This window comes from Enhydra lutris, unplaced genomic scaffold, assembly GCF_002288905.1.
Source record: "Enhydra lutris kenyoni isolate GAN:26980312 unplaced genomic scaffold, ASM228890v2 scaffoldscaffold2, whole genome shotgun sequence".
In the NCBI taxonomy this organism is placed as follows: domain Eukaryota; kingdom Metazoa; phylum Chordata; class Mammalia; order Carnivora; family Mustelidae; genus Enhydra; species Enhydra lutris.
The window spans coordinates 65,636,588-65,660,651 of record NW_019154086.1 but is presented as its reverse complement, the minus strand read 5'-3'; positions in this window follow the sequence as shown (position 1 = coordinate 65,660,651).

Here is a 24,064-nt window from a genome sequence, read left to right as displayed (position 1 = left end):
TAGAACCACACTTGCAACCCAGGAATGAATCCCACTTGATTGTGATAAATGAGTCTTTTAATGTACTGTTGGGTTCAATTTGCTAGTATCTTGTTGAGAATTTTTGCATCTAACTTCATCAGAGATTTTAGCCTGTAATTCTCCCTTTTAGTAGGGTCTTTGGTTTTGGAATCAGGGTAATGCTGGCCTTATAGAATGAGTTTGGAAATTTCCCTTCCATTTCTATTTTTTGGAACAGTTTGAGAAGAATAGATCCTAACTTCTTTTTTTTTTTTAAAGATTTTATTTATTTATTTGACAGAGAGAGATCACAAGTAGACAGAGAGGCAGGCAGAGAGAGGGAGGGAAGCAGGCTCCCTGCTGAGCAGAGAGCCCGATGCGGGACTCGATCCCAGGAACCTGAGATCATGACCTGAGCCAAAGGCAGCGGCTTAATCCACTGAGCCACCCAGGCGCCCAGATCCTAACTTCTTAAATGTTTGGTAGAATTCCCCTGGCAATCCATCTGGCCCTGGACTTTTGTTTTTTTTGGGAGATATTTGATTACTGATTCAATTTCTTTACTGGTTATTGGTCTGTTCAAGTTTTCTATTTATTCCTGTTTCAGCTTTGGTAATTTGTATATTTCTAGGAATTTGTCCACTTCTTCCAGATTGTCCAGTATATTGGCATATAATTTTTCATAGTACTCACTTATAACTATTTGTATTTCTGTGGTGTTGGTTGTGAACTCTCCTCTTCCATTACAATTTTATTTATCTGGATTCCTTCTCTTTCCTTTTTGATATGTCAAGCTAGGGGTTTATCAATTTTATTAATTCTTTCAAGGAGCCAGATATTAGTTTCATTGATCTGTTCTACTGGGTATTTTGTTTCTGTATCATTTATTTCTACTCCAATCTTTATTATTCCCCTTCTTCTGCCAGCATTAGACTTTGTTTGCTGTTCCTTTTCTAGCTCCTTTAAGTAAAGGTTAGGTTGTGTATTTGAGATTTTTTTTCTTCTTGAGGTAGCCCATATTGCTATATACTTCCCTCTTAGGACTGCCTTTGCTGAATCCCAAAAGCTTTGGACTGTCATGTTTTCATTATCATTTGCTCCCATGTACTTTTTTATTTCTTCTTTAATTTCCTAGTTAACCCTACTAAAGAATGAATGGGTTAACCCATTTATTATATATAGAAATAGATATATAGGGGCACCTGGGTGGCTCAGTGGGTTAAAGCCTCTGCCTTCGGCTCAGGTCATGATCCCAAGGTCCTGGGATCGAGCCCCACGTCGGGCTCTCTGCTTGGCAGGGAGCCTGCTTCCTCCTCTCTCTCTGCCTGCCTCTCTGCCTACTTGTGACCCCTCTCTCTCTCTCTCTGTCAAATAAATAAAAAATATCTTTAAAAAAACAGAAATAGATATATATATTTACAAATAGAATATATTGTGGTCTTTCCAATTTTTTTTTAGAATTTTAGAGGGATCTTCCCAAATATTCAGATAAAAATTAATAGAAAAAGTGAGAACACTGTGGCTGGTTAAAAATAAAGAAAGAAAAAGGAAAAGAAAACAGATTCAGTGCAGGCCAAAGCCATCAGATTTTGATGTGGTCCAAATAAGATTACACTGAACTAGTTCAGAGCTTCAAAGTGTATATGTCCTAACTGACTGGCCCTTCTTTTGTCTCTAAGCTACCATTACTCCAACACCTAATACAAAGTAATAGAACAAATATTCTTTTGTGTAACAGGATGTTAAAATAGGATTCTTATATCTGTTTTGACTGAGACCTCAGGGAAATAGGTAACTATTGTTGTCACACCCAAGCAATATTCAGGTTGTACAAGCCTTCTAAAAGAGATGACAAAGAACCAGTTTTGTAACCCTTGGCTTACCAAACATCTTCAGACTTTAGAAAAGAATGGGAAACTAAATGGTGAGAAAACTGGCAAGAACTACTGGTGGGTTATGAACCTGCAAAAGTGTGTCTTTTGCTCTCCTCAAACATCTTGAGGGAGTCCTCAAGAAGACTTGGTATCTATCCCTTGAGTTTGGGGACACACAGTAGAGTCTCCAGATAAGTGTCAGACACCAGGCTAACAGTGAGAGGCTATGATGGAGCCCCTGCTCTGAAGACAAAGTAGGCATGATAGCTGCATTTGGGACAGTCTGTGTCTCAGTCAGCTTGTGCTGTGATAACAAAATGCTTCAACAGCAGACATGAACTTCTCACAGCTCTGGAGGCTGGGAAATCAAGACCAGGCCAGAATGACTCAGTTCTGGTGGGAGCCCTCTTTCTAGCTTGCAGATGACACTTTTGTCCTCACATGCTAAGAAGAAGAGGAAGCAAGCTCTCTGGTGTTTCTTCTTATAAGGTAATTAGTTAAACCTAATTACCTCCCAAAGTCTCCACAATCACATTGAGTAAGTAGGGTTTCAACATGCAGATTTTGAAGGGACACAAACATTCAGTCCATAATCGTCTGTAATCCTGGTATTAGTACTTCTCCTGGACAAGAGATGATGAAGTGTTAGAACCTGCCCAGGAGGGCTGCCTGGAGGAAGAAGGACCTCAGCACAAAAAAGCTAAAGTTGTACTGCTAGAAGTTTAAAGACTAAAGAAGGAATTTTAAATAACTGGCCGAAGAAAATGTATTAGCTACTGAACTACAGATGAGGTATTGTTAGTGTTTGGTGGGGATAAGGTTCCTGAAGGCCCACAAAGCCCTCTGTGACTGTTAGCTTTAAATATTCACCAAGGTGGGGGCGCCTGGGTGGCTCAGTGGGTTAAGCCTCTGCCTTCCAGCTCGGGTCATGATCTCAGGGTCATGGGATAGAGTCCCTCATGGGGCTCTCTGCTCAGCAGGGAGCCTGCTTCCTCCTCTCTCTCTGCCTGCCTCTCTGCCTACGTGTGATTTCTGTCTGTCAAATAAATAAATAATATTTTAAAAATAAATAAATAAATAAATATTCACCAAGGTGATGGGTATTAAGGAGGACATGTGCTGTGATAAGCACTGGATATTATGCACAACTAATGAATTGTTGAACACTACAACAAAAACTAATGATGTACCATATGTTGGCTAACTGAACATAATAAAAAAAATGTGTATTTTTTTTTAAATATTCAACAAGGCTATAACAAGCTAAGATCCTTATAAATTATGGCCAGTCAAGTACAATCTTTTCTCCTTTTTTTTTCTTTCTCTGTATTCTAAACCCAGAAGTATCAGAAGCTGAGGCTAAGAAGTAGACTAGGGAAAAGGAGCTGGTGAAGAGGGGAAAAAAAATCCCACCAGATCCCCCCCTCTCTCTAAAGGCTGGAACTGAGGTAGGAGAGAAGTTTAACTTAGTTTTGACTATTTCATGATTCTTGATATTTTATTCACTGAAATGAGACTGATAGGAATAAATAGGAGTAGAAGATATACTTGGGCACAAGATTTTAGCCAGAATGAGAAAACTATCTTCACAGAATGGAGTTGAATGAGGAATGACACATGAATAATAGCACTTCCAATTACACCTTAAATATTTAGCTCTTTCAACACACAAGTTAAATTTATAACCCTTGAGAAAGTTTAGACTAGAAACTTATTTTTATTCTTCACTTTTTTTTTTTTAAGGCCAACTCCTCTGTTTCTTTACTACCCACTTATTGCTTATTACCTTAAAACACATTTTCTATAGAAATTGCCAATACCAGTTTTGGTGCTAAATAATTTTTTAAATTCCATCATATAGTAAAATGTTTCAGAAAAATAAAATCCAGCACAATGTTAGAAGAATGATAGATAATGACATAGTTGGATTTATTCCAAAAATGGCAAGAATGGTTTCCTATTTAGGGCATTATTGATATAATTCATCACATCAGTTGATCAAATGAGAAAAAGTATATCATTACAAAATTCAAAATATCATTACAGATTTTAAGAAATCTTAGGAAGTGAAAAAAATGAATACCTTCTTGTGATAATAATCTCAGACTTTCCATGTCAACGTCTTATTTAATGACTGAACACAAAAGGTATCGTCTTCAAAGTCAGAAACAACAACTTGGGAATCAATTAAGGATCGAGAATATAGAATAGAAAGCTTAAAAGAAAGATTCATATATAAACAAAAAAAATATGACCAGTGTCATTTCAAATCAGTGAGAAATGGACAGAGATGTCAATAAATGGCATTGAACATTGGCCAACTTTTCAGGGAAGAAAATAGAAGACTAAAACTATTTCAAATACTTTCCGCAAGGATTTAAGATATAGATGTAAAAAATGATGAGAAGTGCCACTAGAAAGTATAGGTCAATATTATCTTGGGGCAAAGAAAACATAATTATAATACAAAGATCAAAGCAACACACCGAGAAAGACATAGTTGACTATAGAAATGTTTCTATACAACAGAAGTTACCATAAACAAATGCCCACCTGGAGTCATTCCTATGAATGAGGCTCAGGGACAAGGTAACCTAGACTTTTCTCTATCACCAGGTAGAATGCAACCATTTCAGAGTCTCTAACTGAAGTAAAGGACTCGACATTCATCAGAATTCTATGTGTGGACCTGGCTAGGTGAATTGTTGCTTGGCTCTACCAACCACCTATGATAAGGGACTAATGTCTGGGTTACACAACCATGAGAAGCTAGAGCTGCCCATACCCCAATTATTTCCAAGATAATTAAGTAAATATAGTGTCATCTCACGGTGTAGTTGGGGTAGGGAAGTGATTCTTTACCCTAGCTGCGTGTTAAAATCACCTATAGGAAGCACAGAACCTACCTCAGAGATTCCAATTCAACTCAGGTGAAGTAAAGCCCAGGCTGCCTACCTTTTGTTTTTTGTTGTTGCTGTTAGTTTTCCAGTTACATAGTATTTCATCATAAAACCAAGGGGGTGTGACTTATTACTCAGCAGCAAATCTGTAGATAGGAAGTCTTTAAAAAATAATAGTGATTTACTGTCTTTTCAAAAAATGCAGTCTTCTAACTGAAACAATCCTACTCAGTAATTCTGAAAGTAAAGAAACACCTTTCTTCAGAGCAGATCTCATTTCTGGTTAATACTTCAAAAGCTCCATTTGGAGTTCTCCAGCACCCTAAAAACCTCTTTCACCTCAACATCTTTGTATCCCCATACTTTGTAACTAACTTTTAAGATTATAAATCTATTCTCTTTAATGAAAGTACATTGCAATGACTAATTAGCTAAAGAAGCTTTATACTTGTATTTTTGAAGACAGGATGAAAGGACTGACAAGATCAGACAGGGCACATGGCACACATTCATGCTGGCACAATGAACCCTTCAATTTTTTTTTTTTTCAAGTCAACAAGTTTGCCAGATAAAACACAATAAACAAAAAAATAAAAATAAAAACTGCCAGGGAGGCAGGGAGATTTCAGCATGAATCCCTAGATATTTCATACATAAGCCCAAAAAACAGCTTCACTGAGTAAATAAACCCTAGTCAAAGTATCTCCTTGGAGAGAAAACATCCTTATTTTGGTGTTGTCTCTAATGACTTAGGAATGTGATTCCTACTTACCTGCAAAAGCTTCACCACAAATGCCTTGGGCTGCTGGGTTTACATCCTACAGTGATTTATTTTTTGCAAAATTATTTGACATTTTAGTGTGCTTATCTTACTTAAACTAGATAGTTTGAACTAGATCTTAAAGACAAAGAACATTCTTTTGTATTTTTATCCATAATAATTGGGACCAATTAGCACTTAAATAACAACTGAATAATAGTTGTTTAAAATATTCCCCTTCACACTAAAGCAAGAGCTCACAGGCATGTGATTCCACGTACACAATCCTTAGGTGAAAGAAATTTCCCCAGACCCTATTTGTCAGAAGACCTGACCTGTTAGGATACTCAGTTGGAGGAAAGGAGGCAGCAGGAAACATAGAAAAAGCAGCTTATTCACTTTGGGAATATCAGAAGAAAGTTCCCTTGGTTTCTACATTCTCCAACATTCTTCATGGCCATGAGGTGCTCCAAAAGGCATCAGAAACAGCAAACACCACGAAGGGAGGAGAACAGTTTGGGGTTATTGTGGCTGTATATTGATTTGTGACCAAATGGGCATCCTTTTGGGGAAACCCAGAAATGTTAGAGGGGAGGGTCTCTCCGTAAGGGTGTACAAAGGCAATTGGAGTCAAAAACAGGAACTTTGGCTTCCTGGTGTCTTTGTGACCCCATTTGTATCCTTAGGCTGCTGAAATATGGTCATATTAAGTTATTACCATATGAGAATGCCAGAGATGTGCCAACTGTGCTTTTTCCTGATGTTCCCAAGCCCTAAATCTATTTTTATTATGTATCCCAGGTGTACCAAACTCCTTCCTCAACAGCCCAAACCATATATGGGTAAGGGATGGGCTTACAGAGTCAAGATTCAAACCTTACATTATATAACATATTCAAAACCCATGTATTTCCCCCTACACCATGCTACCATAGGTCAGACATACAAACAATTGAAACATCAAGTAATACTTACTAGTGTTAAGAAAAAAGTATCCAAAACAGAAATCTGGCAAAAGGAAGGCTATATATCCTTTCAGGGTCATACTTGAACATGATCTCATAGACCCACCCAAAGATTATTAATTTCACTTGGAGAATGTACCTTTCTTTGACTTGCTATTTAATATTGATTCTACAAAGCTATGTAAAAACTTGTAGCTTTTTCCAGCAGAGATGCAAGTGAGTTCTGTTCAGTCTAAAAAAAAAAAAAAAAAAAACCCTAAATAACATGACTTTATTGCCCTTTAGGGTATTGACCATTTCATCTCTAACTTAGCCAATTTATTTAGTTTGCCATCACCAACAAACTATAGTATTCTATGTTCTTTAAAAGCCCTCTGTACCAATTTATTATCCTGCTGACTCCTGCATTAATGAGTTAAATAAATCTTTGACAAGGGCTCACCATGTACTTATGTAAATGTTGTATTAAGTTTTTGAAACTTTTTCTTTGACACCACAACATGTTGCTAAGTTTTGACATGAGGAGTGATTTCATACAGTAGGGGCAAGACAAAGGAGAGGTTTGACAGATGAAATGCCACTGAGGTGAGCCTCAAGGAACAGACAGGATTTCACCATGGCAGTGGGAAAGAAAGCAGACACAACTTCAAATATTTACACATTTACATGTAAAGCTGACAAAGTGGTTCTAACTTGGATCACTTAAAAATACTTATTTTAGGACTATTTTATGTGATCTTCTTAATAAAATACTATGAAATAGGACCCATCAATGCATGCAAAGAACAATACATTACAGCCAAATAGAACTTATTCCAGAAAGTGATAGGATATTCAACAACTGAAAATCTATTGACATAATAAAGTATATCAAGAAATCACAAAAGAAATATCACATGATATCAATAAATTCAGAAAAAGATACTCAGAAGAAGACCATCTCTAATAAAGACAGTAAGCAAAATGAAACTACTTAAAACTAATAAAAGTTATTTATTAGATTTCAACAGCAGATACTGTAAACAATAAAAAAACTAAAATCATTGTCCTTCATACCAAGAACCAGACAGAGATGATCACTACTGTTAACTGTCTTGCAGATACTAACAAATGCCACACACATTTTAGAAAAATTAAATGCCATGTAAAAATCATTGGAAAACAAGGTTAATCCCTTTGTTGATAAGGCTGTATTTAAAAAAAAAAAGAGAGAATTTATGCGACTTGGTTAGGTGGCTATGTATGAGATAATTTTTTTTTAATCAACAAATTTTCCCTGTTTAGCAATAGTCAATGAGAAATGGAAAAGAGAATGTCTATTCTTAAAGACAACAAGAAAAAATACCTAGGAGTAAGTTTAACAAAACTTTTATATGAACATCCATATTACAAAAATTTTTACATCTTATTGAAAGATACAAAATAGGATATGAATAAATGGAAAGATGTATATTGTGTTCTTGGATTGGAAAAACAGTATCATAGAAATAAAAATTTCTCCACAATTAATATATAAATCTAATTTAATTGCAATTAAAAATGTACCAGAGAGTTAAATTATATATTAAAGTTTTTATAGAATTTTAATTTCCCTGGTCCTATCTTGTGTTTTGAAATTTTCACAGCCTCATTGATAGCCTTCTTTTCCTACCAAATTTCCACCAAGGGAGGGGTATGCTATGGTCTCAAGTTTTCAGCTTTCTATCTCTTCAGTGGTTCATGTCCAACAGAATACTCTGTTAGGCGTTAAAATAGGCTGAAAAAGGATCATTTTTCTAATTTGATGGATGGAGGAAGGTGGATGACATAAAGAGATAATGTGAGAGGAGACTGGTTTCTACTCACTGCTAGAGCTTACTTATTTTCTCTAAAGTATGTGAAGGCAATTTTACTCTTTACCATGAATACCACCCTCCTCACTACATGGTAAATGTACACTCCTAGTGATATAAGCTAGACCTCATTTCTTGTGAACAGATAACCAGCCTAAAAGAGCATCTGCCCATCCCTGACCAGGAGCTGCTTTACATCACAGTTTTCCTCCCTCAGTTGACAGTGAAGAATATCTTATTCAAAATGCTTCTTTCTAATTCCTGTTTTTCTTCCCTTTGTCCACAGGTTTGCAGCATGACAAGGATGTGGCAGCACCTCAGTTCACACAGTCTCCATAAAAACAGCCAAGGAGGGGAATGGATATTTGTAGATCAAGCTGCCTCCAGAGGTGCTTAGAAGCTCTGTGAAGTCTGACACTGACTTCTTCATACCCAACTTTGATGCATTTTGCCCACCATTCCTGGAGACTCAGGACCTCCTGGAAAGTTTTCAGACGACCTCATGCACTTTTTTTGCTTAGCTAAAATACTGTTGTGTTAAGTTCTATTTCCTTTCGAAGCACATTTTCCAAAACAAAATGAATAGAAAATATTAATACCTTATTTGAAGACTTCACCATGTTAAAACTTCAATGTAAAGTTTTGTAGAAAGGTAGCCACAATTGATTTATCATAAATCTGTCATTTCAACTTCATAAATCCCAAATAATATACTCCCCCAGACACCATTTTCTTTAAATAGCAGGGGTTTGTTGTTTGTTGTTTTTTAATAAAAGAGCTGTAGTAGCCTCAAGAATCTCTGTCGAAAGTTAGCCTTTGGAAAATCAGCCGCCCATACAGAGGAGTTAGAAAAAAGTCAGACAGCTTAGTTTGCCTAATCAACAACGTTAAACCTTCATCCTCAATCTTACAACACTTTCAAACTCATTAAAAGAGGAATTGCTTCTGTTTGTCATCTATGAACAGCACCAGCTGATAACACAAAAGATAGAAATCTAAGCAAAGCATCCCTTTTGGGAATAAAACCACAGCTGCTGTCCAACAACAACACTATTTATTATATTTGATTACTAAAGCAAAACAAAATACAGTGTTTAAAGTTCGTCAACTAATAAACAATCATTACTTACCACTGAAGTACCATCAAGAAATATTTTCATCATAAATATCAGCTGATAAAGAAGACATTTTTATTCTCAACACAAAGCTGTTTCTCAATCAATAGATACCCAATTCATCCTTCAAATTCCACTCCTCCTTCAGCAATAATCATTTATGAATGTCTACTATGTGCTTAGTTCTAATCCTTCCTGAAGGATCTGTATTATAACTTTTCATATTCCAAAATGTACTTTTCACATGGGACAGCTCTACATAAAATGCAACTCTTTGTTATGTGAAGTAATAGTTATATTCTCTCTCTTTTTTTGAGATTTTATTGTTGATAGAGAGATAGCGAGAGAGGGAACACAAGCACAGGGGAGCTTGAGAGGGAGAAGCAGGCTCTCTGCTGGGCAGGGACCCCAATGTGGGGCTCAATCCCAGGACCCTGGGATCATGACCTGAGCTGAAGGCAGATGCTTAACCGACTGAGCCATCCAGGTGCCCTATAGGTTATATTCTTTAATGGTCATATCTTAAATCCAATCCCCTGAAGAGAATTCATTTTAAACAAATATGAATTAGCTCCTGCAACACAGATTTCCTACAGCAATAACTGTCTCTTAGTCTTCTATTAAAACCAACCCCAAGCTTAAGGCAAGGAAAAACCTCTGAAAATCTCCACCATTCCAAAACCAACTCTGAAGTCCCAGTGACTGAAATGGAATTTGAATAGTTAATTACATTCTATTAACCATGCCAAAAGCTTTATCAAAATATATGTGTTTGCCAGCGCAGGCAAGCAGGTTGCTTACCTGCTTCCTGACTTTGACTTGCTCTGCCAGAAAGGTTATTATAAAGGTTAGGACATTTCGAGATGACTCAGACGGTGCTGGGAACGTGTGGGTTCAGAATGGCTTCCTGCTTCTACTTGAAGCTTTGTGGAAAGCCATTAAATCTGTAGGAAATGACTGGGGTAAGATGAGTGTGGCTCAAATATGATTATCACTCACCTCGCCCCACAGTAGCATGTCAAGCCAGTTCCACTTCTGAGCTGCTTCACCAAATCCTTGAAATGTATTAAGAGCTTAATTCATCTGTTTGAAGACAAACCTGACCCAAGCCAAGTTCTCAATGCCTTGAAGGCACAGGTTTTCACTGTGTAGTGTAACAAGGATCAATTGGATTGCCTCATGCTTGCTCCTCTGTAACAGTATTTTTGTGGGCCTGGGAGCCAGGAATGTGCTTGTTTATATGCTGCCCAGGTGTTTCTGAAGAAGTTGATGCTATTTTTAAAACACTGGTTTGGGATGAAAAAAAAAAAAAATCTACTCCCTAATGGACAAGTATCAGAAACAACTGCTTTACACTGAAAGGGGTCAAATTGGTGTTCAAAGCCTCCTAGAAGAAAAAGCTACCAGAACTAGATGATTGATGAAAGATAGATAATAGATACATAGATAGATGATGATGATAGATAGATAGATGATAGATAAATAGAGATAGATGATTATGATAGATAGATAGATAGATAGATAGATAGATGGATGATAGATGATAGATAAAAGAACTGAAGTCTGGCTGAAGCTGACAGCAAAATCAAACCAATTTAAATCTATACCAGGTTATGCCAATGTTTCTTTAAGAGTGATACCATTCACTCTACTCAGTTAAATCAGAAATAGGAAGATAGAGAGGAAGAGATGATCCTATAGTTTTGAGGTCTTGGTACATAAAGAGACTGAAATGAGAATAAGATTATGAGAAGAATAAAGTAACCTGTGTTCCCCAGAAATAAGGAGCTGAAGTACCTCAAAGCAAAGACACGGAATCCCAAATGAGTGGGGCAAAGGCACAGCTGTACATAATGTCAGCTGTGTCTTTCATTCCTCAGACCTCAGTTGAGTCCTTCTTTTATTGGGAGAAAGTCCCATGAAGCAGGACATACCTGTTCTGTCAACTAAGGTGACAAGCTCTCACTCTGTAGCCCACCTTCATCCTCCCACCTATCTTCCCCTTGATTAGCTCCCTCTTGGAAAGACCTAGTGTAAGCCTGTGCCATTTTGCTGGATGGTAATTAACTAGAAATGTATTGAAATAGACACATGCATTAACTTCACTTTTGGGAATTCAGTTTGAACCCCAAACTGGCCCCTAGCAAGAATCTTAGGGAAGAAGGAAAGACCGTCTTCACCCTTTCTTTTTAAAGTTTTTTTTTTCCACCCCCTCACTTTAAATCTGGAGGTGTCTTCGGGTTTAAGATGAGTTTCTTGTAGGCAACATATAGATGGGTTTTGTTTTTTTATCCATTCTGATATCCTGTGTCTTTTGACTTGGGCATTTAGCCCATTCACATTCAGGGTAAGTATTGAGAGATATGAATTTAGTGCCATTGTATTGCCTGTAAGGTGACTGTTATTGTAGATTGTCTCTGTTTCTTTCTGATCTACTACTTTTAGGGTCTCTCTTTGCTTAGAGGACCCCTTTCAATATTTCCTGTAGAGCTGGTTTGGTATTTGCAAATTCTTTCAGTTTTTGTTTGTCCTGGAAGCTTTTAATCTCTCCTCCTATTTTCAATGATAGCCTAGCTGGATATAGTATTCTTGGCTGCATGTTTTTCTCGTTTAGTGCTCTGAATATATCATGCAAGCTCTTTCTGGCCTGCCAGGTCTCTGTGGATAAGTCTGCTGCCAATCTAATATTTTTACCATTGTACGTTACAGACTTCTTTTCCCGGGCTGCTTTCAGGATCTTCTCTTTGTCACTAAGACTTGTAAATTTTACTATTAGGTGACGGGATGTGGACCTATTCTTATTGATTTTGAGGGGGCTTCTCTGAACCTCCTGGATTTTGATGCTTGTTCCCTTTGCCATATTGGGGAAATTCTCTCCAATAATTCTCTCCAACATACCTTCTGCTCCCCTCTCTGTTTCCTCTTCTTCTGGAATCCCAATTATTCTAATGTTGTTTTGTCTTATGGTGTCACTTATCTCTCGAATTCTCCCCTCATGGTCCAGTAGCTGTTTGTCCCTCTTTTGCTCAGCTTCTTTATTCTCTGTCATTTGGTCTTCTATATCACTAATTCTTTCTTCTGCCTCATTTATCCTAGCAGTGAGAGCCTCCATTTTTGATTGCACCTCATTAATAGCTTTTTTTATTTCAACTTGGTTAGATTTTAGTTCTTTTATTTCTCCAGAAAGGGCTTTTATATCTCCCGAGAGGGTTCCTCTAATATCTTCCATGCCTTTTTCCAGCCCGACTAGAACCTTGAGAATCGTCATTCTGAACTCTAGATCTGACATATTACCAATGTCTGTATTGATTAGGTCCCTAGCCTTTGGTACTGCCTCTTGTTCTTTTTTTTTGTGGTGAATTTTTCCACCTTGTCATTTTGTCCAGATAAGAGTATATGAAGGAGCAAGTAAAATACTAAAAGGGTGGCAACAACCCCAGGAAAATATGCTTTAGCCAAATCAGAAGAGATCCCAAATCATGAGGGGGGAGAAAGGGGATTAAAAAGAGGTTCAGAAAGAAAAAAAAAAAAAGAAACAATTAAAAAAAGAAAACCAATAAAGAAAAAATATAAAAAGGAAATATATATATATATATTAGATAAACTAGTTAAAAATGTTAAAAAAGAAAAGGGTAAAAGTTAAAAAAATTTAGCAGAAGAAGAAAAAAAATTGAAAAAGAAAAAAAAATTAAATTAACTGCAAGGCTAAAGAATCATGGGGAGAAAGCCATGAGTTCCGTGCTTTGCTTTCTCCTCCTCTGGAATTCCGCTGCTCTCCTTGGTATTGAAACTACACTCCTTGGTAGGTGAACTTGGTCCTGGCTGGGCTTCTTGTTGATCTTCTGGGGGAGAGGCCTGTTGTAATGATTCTCAAGTGTCTTTGCCCCAGGCGGAGTTGCACCACCCTTACCTGGGCCAGTCTGAGTAATCCGATCGGGTTTGCTTTTGGGAGCTTTTGTTCCCTGAGTGCTTTCCATAGAGCTCCGGAGGGCGGGAATGAAGATGGCGGCCTCCCGGTCTCCGGCCTGGAGGAGCCGAGAGCCCGGGACCCCACTCCTCAGTGTGCCCTCAGAGAACAGCGCCCAATTACTCCCGTCACCCTGGCCTCCGGCCGCGCTCCGAGCTGACCGAGCCTGCGACCGGTTCAAGGTAACCCCGAGATTAGAGCTCACTCCTCGGCTCTGTCTCTGTAGCCGGCTTCCCCGTTCCAATACCTGTAAGCTCTGCGACCCTCAGACACCCCCGATCCTTCTGTGACCCTGCGGGACCTGAGGCCACACTGACCCCGCGTGGGCTTCACCCCGGTTAAGCCTCTGGAGCGATGTCCCTCAGTGGAACAGACTTTTAAAAGTCCTGATTTTGTGCTCCATTGTTCCGCCGCTTGCCGGGAGCTGGCCCCTCCCCCAGCGGTCTATCTTCCCGTCGCTTTGGATTCACTTCTCCGCCAGTCCTACCTTTCAGAAAGTGGTTGATTTTCTGTTTCTAGAGTTGCTGTTCTTCTTCTCTTCGATCTCCCGTTGGATTTGTAGGTGTTTGCAATCTTTAGATAAGCTATCTAGCTGATCTCCTGCTACCTGAAGTAGTCTCAGCCTGCTACTTATCCGCCATCTTGACTCCTTCCCCTAAAGTTTTTATTTTTTTAATTTTATTTATTTGACACAGAGAGAGAGAGATCACAAGTAGGTAGAGAGGTAGGCAGAGGTGGAGGGGGAAGCAGGCTCCCTGCCGAGCAGAGAGCCCTTGGGGCTCGATCCCAGGAGCCTGAGATCATGACCTGAGCCAAAGGCAGGGGCCTAACCCACTGAGCCACCCTGGTGCCCCCATCTTCACCGTTTCAATGATCTGTCCAGGAATTCCCTTGGAGGCACACCAATACTGAGCCAGTCATTTTGGGATCCGGCCTGTTTTCCTTCCTCAGTGGAGTTTCCAATCCAAAATGGTTTTTTTGGGATTTTGTTTGCTGGTTTTGTACAGAATGTGGACTTGATCCTGGCCAAAAAAAAACAAGTGGCACTCAGAGACCTCAGAGGACTGGAGATTTATTTCACGCCAGCAGGCCCAGAGGAGAGTAATCTCTCAAGGTCTGAGCCCTGACCACAAAGGGAGTAGTTTATACACTTTTACTTCCATATCTGTGCCACTCTTGTGGCCGCAGCCAGTGGGGCTAGAGGAAAGCCTGGAATAGCCCTGGGGCCGGGACTGGGATTCCCCTGCTGGATTGGTCAGCCACCTTGGAACACAGATTTTCCTTATCAGTTTCTTTGTTTGATGCACTTATTGTAATACCAGTTAGCTCATATTATAGAGCTTTATTCACTAACTTTCATATATGTGTCTGTTTTCTCTATCTACACTGAAAATTCCTTTTGGACAAAGACTGTCATTTCTCCTTTTATATTCCTCTCACATTGACACTCAATAAATTAACTTTGTACTAACCATTATATCTTGAGAATTTCAAAGGTACAATCTCAGCTCCTTAAAACCCCACAATCCAAAATTAGTCACAGTGCAGAAATATAGATATCAACCTTTAAAAAACATTTACTTGAAATAAGAAGAGAAAGTTTTTTAAAAGGTGTTATTACTGGGGCACCTGGGTGGCTCAGTGGGTTAAGGCTCTGCCTTTGGCTCAGGTCATGATCTCAGGGTCCTGGGATTGAGCCCCACATCAGGCTCTCTGTCAGCAGGGAGTCTGCTTCCCCCTCTCTTTCTCTCTGCCTGCCTCTGCCTACTTGTGATCTCTGTCTGTCAAATAAATAAATAAAATCTTTAAATAAATAAATAAATAAATAAAAGTTGTTATTACTCATTGCTAACTGCACATACTTCCCTGAGAAGGATTCCCTCTGATATGTCTTAGAATAACATAGCATCAAACTAACAAGGAAGTCTGATGATACACAGATATAGAAAGTGGCTTCAAACACCGTGCACATGAAGGGACGTGACTATGGGGAAAAATGAATAAGCTGTGCTGTCAACAGTGTTAGCCCTGCTGTACAACCCAGAATATAATCAACATCATTCAATGACTGCTTGGAGGATATGTGGCCACCCGTCTCCAAAAATCACCACTCCCTACAACAACCACCAACAACAAACCAAACGAACAAATAAAACAAAAAGATTCCTTTCTTTCCTCTGAGTCCTTCCCTGGCTCAGTTTCACCTTTGGAATAAAGCAGAGAATCCAGCTCCAGGCCAGTGGTCCAGGAAACAGGTCACACCTCTCTTGTCAGTTTCCAACCTCCTTCCAAATCCCCACTGGGAATTGTTTTGCCCACATATTGGGGATTGGACCGCTGAGAATATCATTGTTGAAAATTAACCTGGGTACTGACTCCCTGCAAGTCATTGATCTCTATGTGAACTAGTTCCTATCTAGCCCCAGTATATCGCCAGCTGTTCGTACTTCCATTCAATAGATAAAAATAGGGAGTTGAAGCAGGTCTCTGTCCATCTATCTGTCTCTCTCCCTCTCTCTTCTTCCACCTAAAACTAAAATGCTTACACTAGCATTTCCAACAGTACATTTTATTAAGCAATAAAAACAAACTCTTAAATTGGTGAGAGACCACAAGAAATCCTAATAGCTAGGTTACTCAAATGGGGGATGCAGATCCCATACCCTGTTGCACCTCCTTGATCTCCTTGGCATCTTGGAAATACTATTGGTTTAATATATTAATATGCTTTCCTTAGTGATAATGATGATAGATATGGGCTCAAATTGCAGGTTGAGAAATGAGAGATTTGGAGATTTAAAAATAAAGAAGAATGATCTCAGATGTATTATTCAGCAAATATTTACTAAATTCCTGCTGTGTGTGAGGCCTTGTGATAAGAACTTGAGGTACAGCAGAGAACCAAGCAAAGATAATGGGTTGCTCAGGTAGTAAAGGTTTTATCCAAAGAACTCTAAACACAGGATACACACTTCCACTCCCAGTGTGGACTTTACCAAGGTAATCCTTCAGATTCTTGCTAGAACTATGGCTCTGAAGTGCCCACATACTCCCATGCCTAGATCCACCATGACAGTGGTTTAAAGAAACTCTTCTCATACTGTAGAACATCAATGACTGAGGGATCTTTACAAGTTCCAAGAGTGACATCTTCAGTTTCAAATCAGTGTCATCCTGCAGTGGGACATTTACTACAGGAGTTTCATTTGTCAGATTGCTATTTTCCTAATGACTTGCCTCACTGTTTAGGATAGTTATCTGGTTAGCATGTTACTATCTTTAGAGGAAAAATACAATATAAATGCTAAACTTCTGGTGTGGTTATATCCTCAATGCCTATACTCTAACTCTTTGAATTGCCATTCTTAGACTCTTTTGATTTGCAGAAGCCTGGAGTCTAGCCCTTGGTATTTAATCTGTCTGCAGAGCTGGGGTGAGGGCATATTTTGCCATAAGACAGATCTCAATGCTCTAAGCTTCAGAATTCCTTGAGTTTCATGATCGCATGAGGGGCAGAATGGAATTGCATTCAGTTAAAGTGTTCTCTTGTGACATCTAACTTTCCCTCAGGATGGGTAACACAGGCCCAGCCTAATACCAGTGGGATTCTGGTGTCCAGGCCTTTATCTTGGCCATGGGTACACAAAGTGACAAAGCACAAGGTAGTTCAAATCCCATCGAAGGAGATGGACCAAAACAAGTAAAGCATCACAAAAAATACTCTATGATTCCACTTATATGAGATACCTAGAGGTGTCAAATTCATAAATACAGAAAGTAGACAGGTGATTGCTATGGGCTAGGGGAAGAAGAGGGATGGGGAGTTATTGTTTAATGGGCAGCAAGTTTCAGTTCTGCAAGATTTAAAGAGTTCTATAGATTGTTTTGGTTACACCACAATGTGAAAATACTTACTACTGTTGAGCAGTACACTTAAAAATCGTTAAGATGAAACTTGATGTCATATTTTTTTGCCACAGTTTTAAAAGAGAACAGTACAGTTATGTGATAGATCAAAAATATTTTAGTGAGTACAAAATGGAAAGCAGAGCCTTCAACAATCAGGTTTAGGGCAGACAATGGCTCAGAGCAAAGGCTGCAGTGAAGGAACAGAGCCCATGACTGTTTTTGAAATCAAAGTTTTATACTCAAAATATCCTTTTGTTGGAAGCTGATTGTGCAACACTGTCTGGCTGTCCCATTTTAGAGGCACCAGTCACAGTGGCCATATAACGCCTCCCAGACTGCACTAGAGCAGAGGCATAGACCTCAGATATTCATGATCCCAAACCTGCAAATTCAGCTTTAGAACACAGCAAAACTTTTCAAGTTGAACTTAATGTATTGTTTGTTTGGGTCTTACCCAACTGGGCAGAAGCCTCAGAAAGGAAAGCATTCTATTCTTGGTTAATGGCCTTCAGGAAGCAGAAAGAGGAGAGGAGAAAAGGATTAAAATGGCATGGCAAGAGAGAATCAGAGAAAAAGATTGTTATACTATATCATAAAAAGTTTATTGCTTGTTAGAGAGTCTCTGTAATGCTCACGATTTTGCCACTCAAAAATAATCTGGTCACTCCAAATTTAGAACAGGCAAGATTTTCAGGCTACAGCCCAATATAACACCCTCTTGGAAGTTCCAAACTCAAATTGCCAACTCCCTAATGGCTATTGCCACATAGATGTGCCCTCTGGACCTCAAGCTCAGCATTTGCAAAACTGAAAAAACAGACCAGTCTTTTCTTCCTGAGTTCCCTTCCCAGTAATGGCACCAGCATCCTCACAGTCACCCAGGCTTGAACTGTTGGAGTCAAAGAAATTCTCCTTAACCCATACGAATGTGTTTGCCAAAGTCCTTCAAGTAGGCTTCAGTGCAATTTGCCGTACCCATCTCCTCTGCCAGGCTCCTGCCATGGCCCTACTCCAGCTCCTAACACTAATCTTTTGCTTGGTGTGTTGCTAGCGTTTCCTAACTGGTCCAAGCTTATATTCTTGCTTTTAACTCCAACTTTTAAAATTTTTTTTTAATTTTAATTATAGTGTCGTTGACAGACAGTATTGTATTAGTTTCAAGTGTACAATATAGCAATTCAACAATTCTATATATTTCTCAATGCTCATCAGAATAAGTGTACTCTTAATCCCCTTCACATATTTCACCCAACCTGCTACCCACCTCCCCGCAGTAACCCTCTGTTTGTTGTGTGTATCTAAGAATCTGTTTTTTTGTTTGTTTTTGTTGGTTTGTTTTGTTTCTTAAATTCCACATATAAGTGAAATCATATAGTATTTATATTTCTCTCTGACTGGCTTATTTTGCTTGCATTATACTCTCTAGATCCTTCCATGTTGTTGCAAATGACAGGATTTCATTCTTTTTATGGCTGAGTAATATTCCATTTAACTCTAACTTTTACTTGCTTACATTCCCTCTTTAAATGCTTCAGTGGCTCCCCGATGTTCACAGACCAAAGGTTAAACTAAGCCTCAATTTCAGGTTTCCACACAACCCTACCAAAATTCCTTCCTTATCTCCATTTTTCCACTACATCTCTTTAGATACCTATGCTGTGCCATATACAACTACCCACTATTATCCAAACATGCTAGGAAATTTTGCACATCAATGTTGCTCCCTCAACTAAAATACTCTTACTATCTTCTCCATCTTTTTCACTTACTGAAATTTTACCTTTATACAGTTCAGTCCATATATCATCTCCATGAAACTTACCATAAGCCTTTCCATTGGAATAAATTATTTCTTATTCACACTCAACTGTTTTAAATACCCAATACTATGTACTGAGTACCAAGCCATGGGTTTCATCTGTTTTAAACAAATTTTAGGGCACCTGGGTGGCTCAGTTTGTTAGACATCTGTCTTTGACTCAGGTCATGATCCCAGGGTCCTGGATTCAAGCCCCATATCAGGCTCCCTGCTCAGCTGGGAGCCTGCTTCTCCTTCTGCCTCTGCCTGCTGCCCCCCACACCCACTGCTTGTGCTCTCTCTCTCATTCTGTCAAATAAATGAAATCTTTAAAAATGTTTTAATGAATTTTTAAATTTTTATTTATTTTTTAAATTTCTTTTCAGTGTTCCAGAATTCATTATTTATACACCACACCCAGTGCTCCATGCAATACGCGCCCTCAATAACACCCACCACCAGGCTCACCCAAACTCCCACCCCCCGCCCCTCCAAAACCCTCAGATTGTTTTTCAGAGTCCACAGTCTCTCATGGTTCATCTCCCCCTCCAATTTCTCCCAACTCCCTTCTCCTCTCCATCTCCCCATGTACTCCGTGTTATTCCTTATGCTCCACAAATAAGCAAAACCATATAATAATTGGCTATCTCTGCTTGACTTATTTCACTCAGCATAATCTCTTCCATTCCCATCCATGTTGATACAAAGACCCCATTAAAAAGGAGAATTTCAGACCAATATCCCTGATGAATATGGATGCCAAGATTCTCAACAAGATCTTAGCTAATACAATCCAATAGTACATTAAAAAGATTATCCACCATGACCAGGTGGGATTCATCCCTAGGTTGCAAGGGTGGTTCAACATTTGCAAATCAATCAATGTGATAGAACAAATCAATAAGAGAACAGAGAAGAATCACATGGTCCTCTCATTGATGCAGAGAAAGCACTTGACAAAATCCAGCATCCATTCCTGATTAAAACACTTCAAAGTATAGGGACAGAGGGAACATTCCTCAACTTCATAAAATCTATCTATGAAAAACCCACAGTGAATATCATCCTTAATGGGAAAAAGCTGACAGCTTTCCCTTTGAGATCAGGAACACGACAAGGATGCCCACTCTCACCACTCTTGTTCAACATAGTGTTAGAAGTCCTAGCAACAGCAATCAGACAACAAAGAGAAATAAAATGTATTCAAATTGGCAATGAAGAAGTCAAACACTCTCTCTTCACAGATGACACGATACTTTATATGGAAAACCCAAAAGACTCCACCCCCAAACTACTAGAACTCATACAGCAATTCAGTAATATGGCAGGATACAAAATCAATGTCCAGAAATCAGTTGCTTTCTTATATACTAACAATGAAAATTGTTACAGAAAGGGAAATTAGAGAAATGGTTCCATTTACTATAGTCCCAAGAACCATAAGATACTTGGGAATAAACCTAACCAAAGAGGTAAAGGATCTGTATTCAAAGAACTACAGAATATTCATGAAAGACATTGAAGAAGACACAAAAAATGGAAGACCATTCCATGCTCATGCATCGGAAGAATAAACATTGTTAAGTATTTTTTAATCCCAGTATAATTAATTTACAGTGTTATATTAGTTTCAGGTGTACAATGATTCAACAATTCTATATATTACTCAGTGCTCATCAAGGAAAGTATACCTTAATCCTCCACCTATTTCACCCATCCCCCCACCTACTTCCCCTCTGGTAACTGCTACTTTGTTCTTTATATTTAAGTCTGATTTTTTATTTGTCTCTTTTTTTAATTTTTTCATTTATTTTGTTTCTTAATTTCCTCATATGATTGAAATCATATGGTATTTATCTTTCTCTGACTAACTTATTTCACTTAGCATTATACCCTCTATATTCATCCATGTTGTTGTAAATGGCAATGTTTCATTCTTTTTTATGGCTGAATAGTACTCCATATTACATAGATACACCACATCTTCTTTATCCCTTGATCTATCAATGAATATTCAGGTTGTTTTCATATCTTGGCTATTGTAAATAATGCTTCAATAAACAGGGATGCATATATCTTTTTGAAGTAGTGTTTTTGTTTCCTTTGGGTAAATATCAAATAGTGGAATTACTAGGTCATTTGGTAATTATATTTTTAATTTTAATTTTTTATGCTATCAATGCTTGTATTAAAAAATTTCAAATAAACAACTTAACATTACACCACAAGGAGCTAGAAAAAGAAACTTACCTAAAATTTAGTAGAGAAAGGAAATAACAAAGGAAAATCAGAAATAAGTAAAATAGACACCAAAATAAACAATAACATAACATTGGGAGTAATGACTCATTTTTACCAAAAAAAAAAAAAAAAAGAGAGAGAGAGAGAAAGAAATGGTAAGCAATACAACAAATACCAGAAATACATAGTATGATAACAGATTACTATAAGTAATTATAAACTAACAAACCAAATAAATTAGAAAAACCAAGGCAGCTCCTAAAAATGTACAAGTTTCCAAGATTTGATCATGAATCTTGAATCCAAGAAATCAAAAATCTTCTTAGACCAAAAACAAGAACAAAAGTTTGAATTAAGAATCAAAAATCTTCCAAAACAGAAAAGGCATGGATCCTTTTCTTAAAGGCCTTACAGTGAGCTATAAAGAATATATATTCTAGTCTTTGTTATTCTTCCCTATAATCTCACCAGCAAGATTATAAATTTATTGATAGTAGAAATTATATCTCATTAATCTCTTTTTTGGGTACAGAAATTTTATTTTTTTTTAATTTACAAACAAAATCTATATTTATTTTTGTTTGTTTTTTATTATGTTCAGTTAGTCAACATATAGTTAATCTCTTTAACCACCATTGTCTGATTTCATAATAGTGGTTTGAATTTGGTAGGTGCGCAATAAAATTCAACTGATTAAATGATAAAAAGAAGTGAATGAATGAATGGAATAATTCATCTTTGCATGCCAATTTATTACACATTCTAACCTTTAAAAGCAATGAAACTTAAAGTATTTTCACTTGTTTCATTCTCAATCTGAAACTCAGTTACTCACAAAGTTTTAAAATCCAGTGGATTTGCCAAGTTATATTTGAAATTAAACCACATAGGCATCCCAAAAATATCATATGCCTTCCTAAAAGATTCTTTTTATTCCTTTAACACCACTGCTAGTAGGCTTATTTGCCAGCTTTAGAATATTATATGCATCAATGTGGTATGGACATTTCCAAGAATAATGCAGAAAAAAATTACTCTCCTCCCTAGTGTTGAATTACATTTTAATTTACGTTCTATGGAGATGCTGAATGTGCATGAATTAGTCAGAATCTACTGCTAATACATTCCAATTTTTTTAAGTAGATAACTATATAGCTTTGAGGAGAGACAGTGCTAGAAAAAATTCTGCAAGATCCATTAGAGAATCCTATATCATTTGTCAACATATCCTTAACCAACATTCAAATGGTAACAGGAAGAAAAATGCTGGAGCATCTTTGGTGGGTATGATAGATTACTGTTCAGAAGTTGTCTCAAATTCTCTCTAACCAAATTTGGTCATGTGGCTTGTGTAGGCCAAGAGAATAATATGGCATGTAAAATGACCAAAAGCCTAAAAAGCACATGCACAATTGGCCTTATTCCCTTGTCCTTTTGTCATCCCTGTGAGAAAAGCATTCAAATATCACATTGATGGCCCAGGAGGAAGAAGCCCATGAAAAAAGTTGTTCCAGCCAGACCACCACAATTGGGCCCAACCTGGAAAATAACAAGCATATAAGCTAAATAAATGCTATTTTTCTACATCACTTACATTTTGTGGTTGTTTGCAGTGAGGCAATAACATACTGAGCTAATAACTCCCTCCCCTATATCCCTCCAATCTGGTGACAACCTTAATCCTCAGTTTTACTCACAGTCTCATATCTGATGCTGGACACCTTTGATTTGTCCTCCAGATCTACTATCTAGCCTATTTTCTACCCTGGGACACTGATCTGAATAAACTGTATCAACAGGTGCCCTTCTCTCAGAATTCCAAATGAGATCAACCAGGGCAGCTAGTGGGGAAATGCAAAAAGAGATGGCTTGGAGGGAGGCGGTAAGAACAGGGTACCTATTTCCCCAACTACTTGCCTCACTGTGTCCCTTGACCAAGAAGCACTTCTCTCAGAAAGGCGTCTACATGACTCTTTCTGGGAGCAGTTCCTTCCCTTGTCTACTAGGGCCTAGGGCAGTAAAGTCCAGTTGCCCCTAATCCCAGGAAAATGCATCATCTCCTATGGTGCTCTCTACCCCAGAACATTCACTTTTACAGATAGGCCCTGTGTAAAGAAATCTACCTGGAAATGTCCTAATTTGAGTGTTCTCTTTCCTGTTGGGGCCCTGACTGATTCAGAGCCCCCCATTCTAGACCCTCTTACTTTCTAACAAGCATCAATTTTCAAATGGCAGCTTATCCATTGGAACCATCACCAACTGCCCATTCTTTAAAGTCCGGCTTTATTGACCCATCTAGTCCAACTTAACACCTCTGATCTTGGACAGGATCAATGAAAACAACTTTGAGTGCATACTGTTACCAGCCATGGAGATACAGAAGTCCTTACCTTTAACCTCTAGTGGAAGAGACAGACAAATCAAATTAAAATTAAATATGGCAAGGATATTGATATGGATATGCATACAAAGCTAATGAAACCACAGAAGAAGGAGTATTTAACACAGGACATTTCCCCCAGGAAATAGGAGCTGTGCCAGTATGTTGACAGAATATAACAATGGCAAGAGAATAGCAGAATCAACTAATAGGTAATTTCAGGGCTGTGTATTTCTAGCTGTGTATCTTTGACCAGAAGCATTCAGCTTTTATTGTTTTATGTCTCATAAAACAATTATTTTCAATAAGAATTCAAGGGATTT